The sequence below is a fragment of the Halichoerus grypus genome, chromosome 14 (assembly GCF_964656455.1).
Source record: "Halichoerus grypus chromosome 14, mHalGry1.hap1.1, whole genome shotgun sequence".
NCBI lineage: Eukaryota > Metazoa > Chordata > Mammalia > Carnivora > Phocidae > Halichoerus > Halichoerus grypus.
Window position 1 is genome coordinate 24,608,159 of NC_135725.1, and position 16,616 is coordinate 24,624,774.

Sequence of the window (16,616 nt, forward strand, 5' to 3'; positions counted from 1 at the left end):
AGCTACCCGGGCGCCCCAGTATTAACAGATTTTAATCATTTTTTTTCAAATAGAGAAATTAAGGAGAATCAATTAAAATTGTTACTAAAGGATAAGCATCCTATAAAAAACCTGATTTGTAATAAATGAGGAGTATGTCTTGTGAATTTTATTTGACTAATAATGATAAAACTATAATAAATGTCATTTTGTAAAGTGACTCTGAGTATTTTAGGTGATTTTGTCTATTATGTAATTTAAAATCAGTGCATCAAATCTCATTCTATTAAGTTCATAATGAATTTTAATCTGTTCTTAGCCAACTCATCTTTTTGGATTATCCATTTTCTCCTTTAATAACTAAATTCTGGGGTGTCTGGATAGCTCAGTCAGTTAAGCATCTGACTCTTGATTTCAGCTCAGGTCTTGATCTCAGTGTTGTGAGTTCAAGCCCACACTAGGAATGGAGCCTACTTAAAAAAAAAAGGTAAAGAAACAAGAACAAAAAGTTTTTTGTAAGTCCATATGGGTTCTGCAGTGGTTCTGAAATTGTTTTCAATGGTGGTTTCTATCCCTGGCAAGCTAAGATTTAAGAGTTTATGTATAAATATTAACTGTTAAGACAAACAAGGTGCTAATTGAAAAAGATGGCCCAAGTTTCGATCTCAAGAGAAATGAGCGTATGTTAATATGAAGAACTGTAGATGACTGTTCATAACACCTTTATTTGTGATAAGCAGAAACTGGAAACAACCCAAATGATGAAACCTGGTAAAATCATCTATGTCTAGGGCTTTTATAAGTGGTAGATCTTCAATTACCTATTCAATTTCTCTAAGGTTTTGGTTTATTTACATTTTCAACCTCTTTTTGAATTAATTCTGATCATTTATATTTTCTGAACAGAAAAAGATCCATTTCATCTAGATTTTCAAATTTCTTATTTTAGAATTCTCTCATAATAGTAATAATAACATTAATCCCACTTCTCCCTATGTTTTTCTTATGTTTTTGTGTTTTTTCTTTTTCTCAATCAAACCTATTAAATGTCTATTTAATTATTTTTTTTAAAAGACAAACTTTTGTTTTTATTTTCTTGATCTGCTCTATTATATATTTTTATTTTCCACTTCTATAAGTTCTACATTTATATTTATTTAGTTCTTTATCTTTTGTATTTTAGATTTGTCTTATTATTTGTTTTCTAGCTTTTAAAATTATATGCCAAATTCACTTATTTTTAAGCTTTTTTATTTTCTTATAACTGTACCTTGAGTATTGTTTTGCTGTATTCCATATGAGATGTAGTATTCTATGTTCTGTATAGTTTTTTCATTGTTCATTTCAAAATTATTTCTATTCAAATTCTTCATATTCATAGTTTTTAATTTAAAAAATTTTTAAAAAGATTTATTTATTTATTTGACAGAGAGAGAGAGAGAGCAGAAGCAAGGGGAGCAGCAGAGGGAGAGGGAGAAGCAGATTCTCCCCTGAGCAGGGAGCCTGATGTGGAGCTTGATCCCAGGACCCTAGGATCATGACCTGAGCCAAAGGCAGATCTGAGTGACTGAGTCACCCAGGTGCCCCATATTCATACTTTTTTAAAAAAAAGATTTATTTATTTGAGAGAGAGAGAGCTCGAGAGTGAGAGGGGCAGAGGGAAAGGGAGAGAGAATCTTAAGCAGATTCCATGCTGAGTGCAGAGCCCAATATGGGGCTTGATCTCAGGACCCTGAGATCATGACCTGAGCCGAGATCATGACCTGAGCTGAAATCAAGAGAAAGACACTTAACCTACTGAGCCACCCAGGCACCCCATTCATATTCATACTTTTAAAATTATATATTTTATCTATTAGTTTCTGAGATAGATCAATTAAAAGTCTTCAACTATGATTGGGATTTGTCTATTCCCTTATTTTTTTGTTAATTAGGTTTTATTTTTTTAAAAGTTATATCACTAAGTACAAAAAGATTAGGGACATCATTTCTTTTTATTTTTTATTTTTTTATTTTTTATTTTTTTTAAAGATTTTATCTATTTATTTGAGACAGAGAGAATGAGAGAGAGAGCACATGAGAGGGGGGAGGGTCAGAGGGAGAAGCAGGCTCCCTGCTGAGCAGGGAGCCCGATGCGGGACTCGATCCAGGGACTCCAGGATCATGACCTGAGCCGAAGGCAGTCGCTTAACCAACTGAGCCACCCAGGCACCCACATCATTTCTTTTTAGATAGTATTTTCAAATTACTATGCAATAGCCCTTTTTTGTTATGCTTGATGCTTTTTGCTTTGAGTTTTATTTTGTCTGACTTTAATAGTGCTATATCTGGTTTCTCTTTGATAGCATTTTATTCTTTAATCCCTTTAAAACATTTACTTTGAAATACTTTTGGACTTGCAGATAAGTGGTAAAAAGAATTCAAAATATTCCCACACAGTTGACCCTTGAGCAATATAGGTTTGAATGGCATGGGTCCACTTATACGTGAGTTTTTATATATATGTACATATATATATATATATAGTATAGTACTCTAAATGTATTTTCTCTTCTTTATGATTTTTTTAAAGATTTTATTCATTTATTTGACAGAGAGAGACACAGCAAGAGAGGGAACACAAGCAGGGGGAGTGGGAGAGGGAGAAGCAGGCTTCCCGCTGAGGAGGGAGCCCGATGCGGGGCTCGATCCCAGGACCCCGGGACCATAACCCGAGCTGAAGGCAGACGCTTAACAACTGAGCCACCCAGGTGCCCCTCTTCTTTATGATTTTCTTAATAATATTTTCTTTTCAGTTGCTTACTTTATTATACGAATACAGTATATATACATGTAATGTACAAAACACATAATGTGTTAATCAACTACTTATGTTATTGGTAAGGCTTCTGGTCAACATAGGCTATTAGTAGTTGAGTCTTTGGGGAGTCAAAAGTTACACACGGATTTTCAAGTGCACAAGGGTTCAGTGCACCTAGCCCCTGAGCTGTTCAAATGTCAACTGTATACTCTTTACCCAGAATCCCCAAGTGTTAGCATTTTACCATCACTTTAATCCTTGTATGTGTGGGATGAAGACAAACACTTTTTTCCCCCTGAAATTTGGAAGAGTAAGTTGTGGACATGCTGCCCTTTTATTCCTAAATAATTCTATATTTATTTTTTAAAAGCAAGGACAAAAAGTACAATTATCAAAATTAGGAAATTAATATTGATATAAAATTATTCTCTAATCTACAGATTTTATTGAAGTTTCACCAATGTTTCCACTAATGTTATTTAGCAAAGATAATAACTTTTTCTCTGGTGAAGGATCTAGTCCAAGGTCACATGCTGTAGTTAGTTGTCATTTCCATTCCTTTTCATCTTTTTACATGATTTTGTTTTAGGTGTGTCTCCTGTGAGTAGATTATAGCTGGATTAATTTTTTTTAACTCACCCTAAAATTCCTTGAATTTTATTAAGATAATATAACCCAGTCACATTATTGCTATTACTAATTGATTTGGACTTTCCCTGACATCATTTATATTTTCTGCTTATTTAATATTATCTTATTGTTTCTTTCCTTCTTTTTTTCTTTTTTCTGTCTCTTACTGAGTTAATGTGTTTTCTTTGTTCAACTTTTTTTTTTAATGATTTGAAGATTGAGTATTCTATTTCTATTCTTATAATGGTTACTTTTAATTCTTTAACATATATATTTAAATTTTTATTTTTTTCTTGGAATCCAGGATTAATAATTATCTACATTTCCCCCTTAACAAGATAATAGTCTTAGCAAGCCCTATCTTACTTTTTCCACCCTTTTCTGCTATCTCTGATATTGAATTCACTTAAGATTTTTATTTCCAAATTGTCATTTAAGAAACAATTAATAAATCAGTAATTTATTTTAAACCAAGCAACTCTCTTTATCCTGTGTACTGTAGCCACATGAGGCTTCTTTCAGTTCCTTGGACATTCTCTGTTCCTTTCTGCATTAGGATGTTTTCACATGCTGTTCCCTCTGTTTGGAAGGCTTTCTCCTCTCCCATCCAATTTAGATAATTTCTACTTATTAAAATTTAAATTTAAAAGTCACTTCTTCAGAGAAACTTTATCTGCCTCATCAGATTAGGTTAGGTCCTCACTGTTATAAATTTTCTTAATATTTTGTACTTTCCCACAGTATCATAATTGTAATTTAAAAATGTTAATGGAAAATTTCAAACTTAGAAAAAACTTGAAAGAATAGTATAATAAATCCCTGCATTTATATCACCCAATTTTAACAATTAACTAAATTTCAGTCATTATTTTGAAGGAAATCTTAGACATCATATAATTTAATTGCTAATATTTTGGCATTATAATTATCATTTGATAACTACTTGTGAACTCTATTGTTCACTGACTATCTCTATCGCAGAACGTAAATTCCATGAGTTCAGGGATTTGATTGTCTTGTTCTAGCTCAGTGCTGTAAATGAATGGAATGTTACAGATTACTGGAGAAAACAGGAATATGCATTTAGCATATTGAGAGTTCAGCACAGCATTTATCATGTTCTCCCACAGTATCTTTGATGGTCTAGAATTAAGAAAAATTAAGTGATTCCATTTCTTGTTGATTGATTGCAGCCAAATGGATTAATGAGATGGTGGTTTTTAGTGGTGCATTCTCCCCATGGTCTGCTCTTATTCCATATATATATATATCTATATATATATATCTATATATATATATCTCATATATATATGTATGTTCCATATATATGTTCAGTCAATCAGTGACTTGGATAAGTATTTTCTCAACTATGGGAGGCATTTTCCAATACTGGAAAGCAGAGTCAGAACCCAGAAATGATTCTGACAGCCTGAGGTGACAGACAAAAACCAGTAAGAGAAATTTAGTAGTAGTAACTTAACAGTCTTATACTTAGAGCCAAAAGACACAGTTGCAGGAGCTTATGATGGGGGAACATGTGGCTTAGCAGCAGCATGTGTCAAAAATACCCGGTGTCCACAATGTAGTGAGAAGATAGGTCAAACTAGATTTTCAGCCTCATAAGTGTAGTGCGACCATTCTAGCCTTCCCACTTCCATTGGGTGCTGTGCTGACACTGCCTGGGACCTTGTAAAGCAGCTAAGTCCCCATCAGGCTCAGCAAATCAATGCTCTTGTCGCTCTTGCTTTAGTTCTTTAAAACTCCTGTGGGATAAGCAAATGGTGAGTTGGAGGCCCATAAAAATTAGATCCCATTTGTAGAATCCAGTGCTAAATGCTTTATAGGCACTCTGCATGATTATGAAAATGAAAGAAAATGAAGGGATTTAAAAATTTTATTTATTTTAATTTAAAAAATATCTATTGTTATATTTTCTCTAAAATTCGTATTCATCAAATAATGAACAGATTAACTGCATTTATAAGATACATGTAAGGTTTAAGGAATGATGATGAAACAGATATTAGTGTCTCCACTCACAGCTTAAGAACCAGAACATTCTAGGGAATTCTAGGGAATTCTTCTTCCCAATTCCACTTCCCTTCTTCAGAAGAGGCCATTATCCTGAATTTTGTGCTTAACATTTTCTTGCTTTTCTCTTTAATTTTACCACTCTGTATGTATTCTTAAATAATATGTTGTTTAGTATTGCATGTTTTATAACTGTAAAAATGGAATCATAGGATATGTACCTTTCTGTTTCTTGCTTTCCACCCCTCATCATTATATATTCCATGTTGATGCCTGTGGTTAGTTTATTCATCATGCTGTGTAATATTTCATTTTAGGAAAAGACCACATTTTATGCTTCTGTGTATTCATGGACTTTCAGGTTGTTTCCAGCATTTTGCTTTTACAAATGTTGCGATGAACATCCTTGTACATGTCTTGGTGCACATGTGAAATCATTTTTGGAGGACATTTGCTTATGTGTCAACTAAGATTATTAGGTTGGGCTGTGTCAATTATACTCAAATAAAAAAATTTTAAAAAGATTAGATTGGGCTGTACCTCCTCTCTATCACCCCCCTGCACCCTGGCAGCCGTGACTTCTGACGCATTCAAGAGGTAAGGCTTAGGGGGCGCCTGGGTGCCTCAGTCATTAAGCGTCTGCCTTCGGCTCAGGTTCATGATCCCAGGGTCCTGGGATCGAGCCCCACATCGGGCTCCCTGTTCAGTGGGGAGCCTGCTTCTCTCTCTCCCACTCCCCCTGCTTGTGTTCTCTCTCTTTCTGTGTCTCTGTCAAATAAATAAAATCTTTAAAAAAAAAAAGAAGAGGTAAGGCTTAGGAAAGGTCTAAACTGACTATTGTTCCTTGGTCTTTGAAGCTGTTTTAAGGCTAATTCTTTCGGAACCTAGTAGTGATCAGACTTTTCTGGGCACAACAGTGGATTTTTTTTTTTTTTGGAGGTGATCCCCCACATTGCTGGGAATCTCCACCTATAGATGCCTTGATAGGGGTAAGCACACTGCCTCTGGCTGGTCATTTATGAGTTCCTCAATAACTCCTGGACAACTCTCCATACATCTTTAGCATCTGTCTAATGAGTTCATTACACTATGCCATGTGACTCTCATTGGCGGGATCCAAGACTGCTCCACACCTGCTTGTATTCCCACTACATTTACCCTGCCACCCTTTACCCCCATAATGATGGAATGTCAGATGCTTGATAGAAAATGGAAAGTGGGGCATTTTTAAAAAATTTTTTTTTAAAGATTTTATTTATTTATTTGAGAGAGAGAGAGAGAGAGAGCAGGGGGAGGGGCAAAGGGAGAGGGAGAGAGAGAATCTCAAGCAGACTCCGCACTGAGCATGGAGCCCTATGCCCCTCAAAAGTTTTAAGACCACTTGAATTCACTCCAGTTATTATTTAAATAATTATTAATAAAATAAAATATAATTATTATTTAAATAATTATTTAATTATTATTTAAATAAATAATAATTTAAAATAATTATCTCATACATTGTTGTTGGGAGCAACACCTATTAAAAATGAAAATACATATGCCCTAACAATTTCACGTACAGTATTTTGTTCTACAGATATATCTGCACATGTTTGCAGACACACACAAACAAAACTAGTCATTGTCACATTGCTTATAAAGCAAACACATTGGAAACAACTTAATGTCTACCAACAGGGAATGTATCCATGAAGGGTTATATTATGCAGTCCTTAAAAATGAATAAGGTATATTTTGTAAGAAATAACTTCCAAAATACATTGTTAAGCCAACAAAAGTAATTTGGTGAATAATGTATATAGCATGCTACCATTTCAGTGTGCTGGAATTTTTGAGGGGCACTGATGTATATATATAAAAATCATTGCAAATGCATAGGGTATTTCTGGGTAGATACATAGCAAACTGATAACACTGGTTGCTTCTGAGAAAGGGAATTGTAGGTACAGCTTTTGCTGTATATAATATACTATTTTGTATTTTTGGATTATTCTTTAATAATACTTTAGATAATTATAATAATACTGAAGATAGTAATACTTTAGAATTAATTACTTTAGAAAAGTATGCATTAATTTTGAAAACTCCTTTTTTAAACAAAATAAAATAAGTCCTAATAAATATTGTACCTCCCATGACTAATATTTGGTTTCTGTAGCATAAGACATTTGCAATTTTTTTTTCCACAATGACTGAGAGACTAGTAATTACAATATAATAAATGGATATGGATGAAAAGGAAAGATGCCTATATTTTGAGTATACTGAGTTTGGGATGTCAGTAGGACAGTAGATGGAAATGTCCACTAGGCAGTTGGAAATGTGCACTGGAGCAAGTCAGGACTGAAGATGGATAGAAAAGATTAATAAAATTCTCAAAAGAGAAAGGGTAGAGAGAAGAGAAGTGGGCAGTGCACACAACCAAAGGGAGTACTTACATTTAGGGTCAGAAAGAGAACCAGAGAATGAGAGGTCGATGTGAGAGTGAACAGCATTATAAAACATTGGGGGAGCAGATCATCTGAAGCAACAGGAGTTGTTGATAGTGGCTTGCTGCAGAGAGTCTGAGGAAGATGGAAAGTGAGAACAGGCTGTTGGATAGGATCCTTCAGTGGTTATCAAGAAGATTTCTTTTGCATGATTAGATGGTGAGGAAATGGAGGCATTGAGAAAAGAACTTGGTAGTGAAGGGAAGGAAGGAGGAGCAGGAATGTAGTTCAAGGAGTAGCCTGATGAGTGGAGGTGGGCTGTGTGTGTATGTATTTTAAGGTGAGAAGTGCCTCAAAACATTTATTACATTGGCAGGAAGTAGTCACATAAGAAAGAATGAGTATGTAATGAAATCCGGCTCAGAGTGGGGGAATTATTGATGGAGTAAGGCCTCGGAGAATGGATGAGAATGAGGGCCACAAAGGGAGTCTTTCACCTTGAAACAGAGAAGGGTCACCTATTTATTTATTTTTTGATACTAATCGCTTTTATTTATTTCAGGACATAAGATGCTATTTTGACTCATGGACGATACTACGTTTTAACACTGTTTAATATCTGTAGGATATTTTATTTTGCAAAGATAGTTTCTAAAAATCATAAAACTGGACAGATTAACGATATAACACATATCAAAGAGACTTAAATGTAGGTCGTGGCTCTCATTCACTCAGTCCTACTGTTAAAGTTGTTACAAAGATACATATTTAGAACACCACCCTGCTATTCTTTCTTGGGGAGGCTATATTCAAGTTGACAAGAAGTACCGCAATATTTATAGGCATAGCTGTTAACAAAGGGATCTTTCCCTGATTTTAGCAAAGAGAAATAGTCAAATTTTATTTCTCATGACCACTGACATGATTTAACTATATCACTTTGGCACATGGTCTTACTATTTCTCCCACTATGGCAAGTTCCTGTTTTCTCAAGTCTTTTGCCTCAACTTTTCTGTAAATAAAGCTTCAATATCATATATTTCAAACCTTCAAACTAAAATGTTATCTTTATATATACATGTACCAGGTTGATATATTTACATATATCCTTTCCAATTTCAAGCTAAACAAAGACATGCATTTAGAGCTATATTAATGTATCCAAGCAAAGGATAACTCAACTTAATATCAGAAGAAATTGTGACCTTCCATTGTAGTGTTTGATAGAGAAAACATTGATTTTGACACATTATTTTATTGAGATAGCAGTCTAGTCACACATGGTCTAAGAACACTCAAATAATAAATCAAATGTAATCAGTTGTTAATGTTTGGGCTTCAAACATTATAGCCGATGATGCCATGCATGCCTATGATCTTGCTGACACAAAACCACATCCACACGTCAGAGGCCACCAAACCATTCAGCACAGCTTCCTTAACTGTGAGCTGTTTGAAACTGCCAATTTGAGCACCAGTGATGATTTTTTTTACAGCTCTGAATATCCCTAGGGATCTCAGCAGGAATCGGAGGCACCAGCTCCACCCTAAGATAATGCCAAAATATGGCCAGTCTAGGCTTTGAGTCACAGCAGCTTTTCCCAGGGGTGGAGGCTTCTCCAGGAGGTTATGGACAGATTGGATCATGGTTCTAGCCTGGAAAATTAGTCACCTGGCACAGGAGGGTCACATCTCTCTGTGTGACTCTAGGGACGGAAGGGAGGATAGGAAGAGACAAAGGAGTAGTGTTAATGAGGATTCACCTCTACATTATGAATAAAAGAACGAACGTGATCATCTGCAGGGAATAAGACGATGGGATGGAAGGGGTTTTACATTTATAGAACCATCTTGTAAATTTTATAATTAGAAAAGTTGCAGGAGGGTTCTTCTTAATTTAGCAAAGCAGGTGGTATGCAGCAGCATGATGTAATGGAAAGAACATTAACTTTGCAGCCAGAAAGACCTGAATTTGAGTCCTGGCTTTATTCCTTTTCAACAAGTCACCAAACTTACCTTTCTCAGTTTCTTCATAGCAAAATGGGGACAAGAGTACTTACTTTGTCAAGTAGTTATACACATTCCATGATAGGACATGTAAGTTAATTTCTGTTCCAACATCCATTTATTCATCTTTTACTGTGTGCCGATATTCCATTATATCTTTATCCTCAAGGAGTTTGAAGTCTAGGAAGGAATTCTCTTCTCCTTCATTCTCATTTGGGACAAAAAAAGCCCCCAAACACCCAACTTTTGCAGAATTGTGAGAGGACTTGCTGACTTCTTTCCTGTCTGTATGATTTTAGATACTAGATCAGATCCCATGTGCAAGTGTTATTCCGGTCTGCCTGGATTTAGCCACTCAGGCTGGGCAAGCCACTTCTCCAAGGCAGTGTGCCAGGAATGTGACCCCTTGACCTCTGGCCAATGGGCTTGGCAGAGGGAACCCTTTGCAGCTGCCAGTCATGAGGCATGAGGGGCCTTGGACTCCTGACTCCAATAGTGATTCAGCCTGTCTCATCATCATCTCTGTAACAAACTTGATGTGTGTTTTTTTCAGTCTTCTTTTTGTTATTGTTGTTGTTAGCAGCTAAACATAGGGTTGTTTAACTTTCAGATAGTCTCCCAGAGGGCAATGGTCCCAGACCCAGGACCTGAGAGCTACTGACCACAGTCACGAACAGTAATGACATTCATCCATTTATTATCTCCATTACTTTTAGGGAGAATAAGTAAAGACATGCGTCCTTGATTAGGGAGATTGGAATTAATTGTGATGATTGGACTTGGAGTGTGAGTCTAGAGAAATGTTAAATTAAATTCTAACAGAAATGCTTCGGCAAAAGGATTATAAATTAAAGCTTTAATATGTGTACTCTAGTTGCTTAAGTGATGTAACATTTAAGCATTTAAAGGCAGTGAAATTGTTCCAGTGTTATCTGTAATTTGTGATGAAGATCAGCATGTCCAGATCAGATTTGGGTTAATTGGAGCTCATCACCAAGGAAAGGACAAAACATTCTGACCAATACCTGGATTGTATAATAGACCTCGTTCCCTTCTTCAGTCTTTTTCAATGCAGCAGAACATTTAGAAGGATCAGTAAGGATTAGGTCAGCTCCATTTCTAGGATCCTGTAAATATGAATCTTTCAAAGTTGGTGATTGACAGTTCATAGATGTATCTACTTCATACATGTGACTGCTCTGTTCTCCAGGCAGGCCAGTCTGTTTTCTGCAGGGCTGATTTTTGTCCTCATTGTCAGCCTTGCACAAGAATTATCACAGTGTCACAGGCATCAGTAGACTGTTACAGCTGACCTCTGTTAGGCCTTTGAGAAAAGATGGAAAACAAAAACAAAAACAAAGCAAAAATTGACAAGTGCCAATGTTCCTTCAGTGGTTAACAACAATTTTCTGTAGACACTTTGTGATTCTGTTAAAATAGAAGCAGGCCAGAGAGAGATTAGCTTGCTTTGAGTGAGATAATGCATGGAAGAAAGGCACTCACTCAGCGCAGGGCCAGAGCTCAATAAATGCAAGCTCTTATTACCATTATTACCATTCTCTTTATTATTTGGAATGAATGTCGCCTAATCCCCTGCCTTCTCCCACTTTGGTCCTCACGAACACCTGCCCTTTTCCTCTGAGCCTCAGTGATATGAAGGTAAAAAACATTCATTCTCTTTCTAAGGACATGCTGCCCTGATGTTGAAGGTGACAGGACACAGTCAATGGCCCTGGAAGCCCTCCTCCAGATTCCAGGTAGTTTTGCTGGGTCAGCACAGCCTGCAAACTGGCAGCTAGCTGGAAGATTGAGGTCATGTTCTGCACTGGCCTACACTAGGGAATTGCCATGTACAGCCAACGATCTTCCCTGGCAGTGAGCAGTGAAGAACAGCCCTAGACCCCACTTCGCAGCATTCCTTTAAACGATGCACTCATCAACCAGCACTCAGATGCCGCACTAACAAGGGAGCCAGTTTTCGGATAGCCAAAGGCGTTCTGTCCAAGCATCATTATTCAGGCTAAACTAGAATTGCTATGTATCTGGTTCTGTTCAACTCATTTTATAGATAGAAGAGGAGAATTTGGGACTTCTATAGCTCTTAAATCAACTCTTATTTCAATGCAGATGGCTCCTTGTTCTAAAGAATATCCTTTATATTCTATGCTTCTGACTTGACAGTTCTTTCTTTTTTTGAAACAAGATTTTATTTATTTATTTGAGAGAGCAAGAGAGAGGGAGAGTGAGAGAGAGTGCACAAGCGGCGGTGGGGGTGCAGAAGGAGAGGGAGAAGCAGGCTCCCCACTGAGCAGAAGCAGGGGACCCTGAGACCATGACCTGAGCAGAAGGCAGACGCTTAACTGACTGAGCCACCCAGGCGCCCCGACATTTCCAGTAATGACTACTTCTGGTTTTCCACCCTTTGTAAGGAGAGACGAATAAAGAAGATGGCTGGGAACGGTTGTTGAAGCAGCCAGGCCGCAGTGATGAGTGCATGTGAGCTGTTCCTGTTGTTCTTCTTCTAGTTCCTTAGGTTAGAGAATGGAAGTTATTTCTCCCTCCCCCCTTCTTCAACAAACACTCAGTCACCAAGTTTGGTGATTCCTCCTGCTCGGTTTTTTCCATGCCCACCCCTTCTTTGCCCTTCATACTATTCCTTTTTTTTTTTTTTTTTTTTTTTTAAAGATTTTATTTATTTATTTATTGGAGAGCGAGCGAGAGAGAAACAGCATGAGAGAGGAGAGGGTCAGAGGGAGAAGCAGGCTCCCCGCTGAGCCGGGAGCCCGATGTGGGACTCGATCCCAGGACCCTGGGATCATGACCTGAGCCGAAGGCAGTCGCTTAACCAACTGAGCCACCCAGGTGCCCTGCCCTTCATACTATTCCTAATGTTCCTGGTTTTTATTATCTCACGCATGCTAGAATACAGCAGTTTTGTTCTGTCCCCTTGATCTCCCGTTTCTCTGTGCTGTGCTCCGTCTTGCCCTCTAGTAGATGAATCTTCATCAAACACCTCTGTCATGCCACTTTCTTGTCCCAGATCCCTTGATCCCTCCCTATTGTCTAAGGTAGTGATTCTTTTTTTTTTTTTTTTTAGACTGGATGACTAAATTTTATTAAAATGTTGTTACCTCAAAATTAGTTTAAATCAATTATTTAATTGACATGAGACAATTGTTTAAAATAATTACAAAATGTAACCCCAATCCAGAATCAAACTGGAATTTTTGAGATACTCAATAACTTTACTCTAAAATTAATAGCGAAGAAATTTCTGGAAATATCTAAATTTTGAAAAAGAGGAGAGTTATCCATTTAGATATTAAGGCAGACTACAAAGCCATAGCAAGAAAAACATATGTGATACTGGTGTAAAAATAAATAGATCAATTGAATGGAACAGAGAATTCAGGGGCAGACCTTGTCTATATGGGAATTTAATATATGATCAAAGTGGCCCCAGAAATCAATGGGAAAAGGAGAGAGGGTACTGGGAAAACAAGCTCAGTAAATGGAGAAAAAGAAAACTGGGACCCTACTTAGTACCATGTTCAAAAGGGGACTGCAGGTACATAAAGTAACTAAATGTGAAAGATAAACCTATAAAATTAAACTAAGATAATCCTGGAGATTTGTGTCCACAGAAAATGGTACTTCTTAAGTAAATCGCCAAAGCAAAAACAAAAGCAGAGGTTGGGGCGGGGGGAGAGAGAGAGAGAGAGAGGGAGAGAGAGAAATTTGATTATATAAAAATTAAGGATTTCTGTCCAATGAATAAAATGTGGGCCAAGTAAACAGTCAGATGACAAACTGGGAGAAAGTATTTGCACTGTCAAACTACAAGAAACTCTTGCAAATAAATAAGAAAATAATACTCAAGTAGAAAAAAAAGCAAAGGGGAAAGAAGTAGCCATTCACAGAAGAAAGCAAATGACTGTATCAGGTCTATGAACATGTGCTCTAAATCATTAGTAATCAGTAAATGCAAATTAAAACAAAGAATATAATTTTGCACCTATCAGTTTGGCAAACATCAAAAGAGTGGTTAACACAGCGTATGGGAAAATAGGAACCATTATATATTGCTGGAGGGAGTGTGGGGCATAGACTGTTGCAGCTATTCTAGGGAGAAATATGGCAGCTCTTAACCAGATCAGAAATCTGTATACATTATAACCAGAAGCTCCACTTTTGGTTATATGTCCCAGAGAGTTCTCATAGAGGTCTGTAAGGTGGTTGCGTTCAGACATGCTCATCACAGCGTTATTTGTGGGAGTGCCGAGTCGGGCGTCATCCAGATGCTCACCACTGGAGAACGGTTAATCAAACGTCAAGGGCGCAACTCATGGAATCCTGTGCAGTAATTAGAAGCATCTGACCAGTTGTACACAGTCACTGAGTGAGGAAACTTAACTTAAAATAGATAATTTAAAAAACAGCGCTGAGTGAGGAAAAAAACTGAGGACATGTAAATGAGAATGACCAATGAGACGGAAAGAATAAACACATAAAATACAACAAGAGCAGGACCTTACATGGACCAACGATGACAACATGTCACAAAGAGGATAATTAACTCAATCCTCTGCCAACCCACGTCCTTTGCTGAATGCCCACTGCCATCTTCTCTCACCTCACTGACACTGTGGTGATGCCCAGCTTTTGCTGGGAAAAGTCTCATTGAATGGTCCTTGCTTTTGCCTGTACTGTAAAAGGTTAGGATTGCCTTCACTTCCCACCTCTTTTGGGTGGAACTGTCAGTCTGATCCGATTGAATTTATAACCAGATATTTCTTTCTTTTCTGGTCTGTTGCTGACATATGGTAGTGATTCTTATACCTCAGTGTACAACAGAATCATCTGGGAGAATTGTTAAAAATTAGATGTCTCTTAAAAGCAGGTGCTGAGGTTACAAAATAATATATTCTCAAGGCCCACAGTGTAATGGGAAAGACAGGTAAAATAATGATAATCAAGGTTATTGCTGTTTATTTTCTATGCCAATTACTTGGCACATTAAATGTATTGCTTTACAAAAGAACCATTATTAGTTATATTTTCATGTATATATGAGACTTACCTCTTTCAGTAGCTCAGAAATTCCTTGAAGGCAGAGATTATATAATATCACTCTGCTGCTCTCATGAATTCTAAAACATTCAACAAAAAACTTTTGAGTGAATCAGTGGCATACATATAAAATATTCACTGGGAGCTTAAAAAATACGGGACAGATCCATCAAAAGCATTGGAAAACCTTTGAGACACAAGACCGGGTAAAGAAATCCTCTATCAGATTAGATATATAGTTTGAAGCAACAGAATCAACCATCCTGGTGTGCCCCCAGGAATGAGGGGTGTCCTACGATGTAGGACTTTCAAGGCTAAAACCAGGAGAGTTATAGGCTCACTGAGATGCATTGGTCACCGTAGGATGTAGTAGAAAGATTTGGAATTAAGGGACCTGGGTTATATTCTAGGTTAAGTTCCTGATCACGGACAAATCTCTTAATGCTGATAGCTCCTTTAGCCATGAGAACATAAGTGTGTCCCTGGAAGCCAAAGCAGCATCCAGCCTGCAGATTCAGAATGAGCATCTCATCTCAACCTACTGGGCTTGTCTTGTTCACTAGTTGGGCCAAGTCAGCATAAGCATACGTTTACAGTAAATATTTGATATAACTTCGTTGGAATGTTCCATTATCACAGATTCTCATGGTCTTCTAATAATACTTTATTAGACCAAAAATAGAAATAATATATTTAACAACTTTTTAAAAAATTAAATTTGTTTTATTAAATTCTTATCAAAGAAACTCTGAGTTTTTTATTCTGAAAAACGAAATCCTTACTTTTTTATGTCCTTACTTTTTATTTTTATTTTTATTTAAATGCAATTAATTAACATATAATGTATTATTAGTTTCAGAGGTAGAGCTCAGTGATTCATCAGTCTTATAGAATACCCAGTGCTCATTACAACACGTGCCCACCTTAATGTCCACCACTCAGTTACCCCATGCAACCCTCAGTTTGTTTCCTATGATGAAGAGTCTCTTATGCACTCCTAGACAAACCTTATGTTTTGTCTCCTTTTCTGATTTCATCTTGTTTTATTTTTCCCTCCCTTCCCCTGTGATCCTTTGTTTTGTTTCTTAAATTCTACATATGAGTGAGATCATATGATAATTGTCTTTCTCTGCTTGACTTATTTTGCTTAGCACAATACCCTCTAGTTCCATCCACGTCATTGCAAATGGCAAGATTTCATTTTTTTTTTTGATGGCTGAGTAATATTCTATTGTGTATATATACCACATCTTGAGCTAGCTGAAGATAAACAGCAAAATTCATTTTTCTTGTATCAAAGTTAAAACAGAGCTCTCAGTGTTGTGGGGCAGGTAAAGTTCAGGACCTAGTCAGGAACTGTCTACCTTTTCCCATCGTAAATGAGATAGTAACTACTCTGTACCTTCACCTATGAGGACTAAAATCAAGAGTGCAGATAAAGTTCTCAGCAAAGGTCCTGGCTTGAAACCCCAAACATCAAAGCAAATTGATAATACTGGTAATTTGTGTACTTATGTCTGGTAACCAGAAATCTCTGTGTTAGATTAACAAAGTGAAACTTGTCCTCAGATGCTGTTTCACCTGTGAGTGGGGCAGAATTTGTGGATCTTTTGTCGTGGCTTAAGTATCTCCAGGTTGAATTATTGGGAAGCTTTTAGTTGAAATAA

At 36.8% G+C, this 16,616-nt stretch overlaps 1 protein-coding gene and 1 pseudogene across 1 annotated transcript in view; one reads left to right on the top strand and one right to left on the bottom strand.

Moving 5' to 3' along the window:
• The window catches only part of RMI1 (RecQ mediated genome instability 1), a 96,611-nt gene that overhangs the window by 49,963 nt on the left and 30,032 nt on the right, over window positions 1–16,616 (top strand). The window lies entirely within an intron of this gene.
• Window positions 9,211–9,519, bottom strand: LOC118534600 (ATP synthase F(0) complex subunit g, mitochondrial pseudogene; annotated as a pseudogene).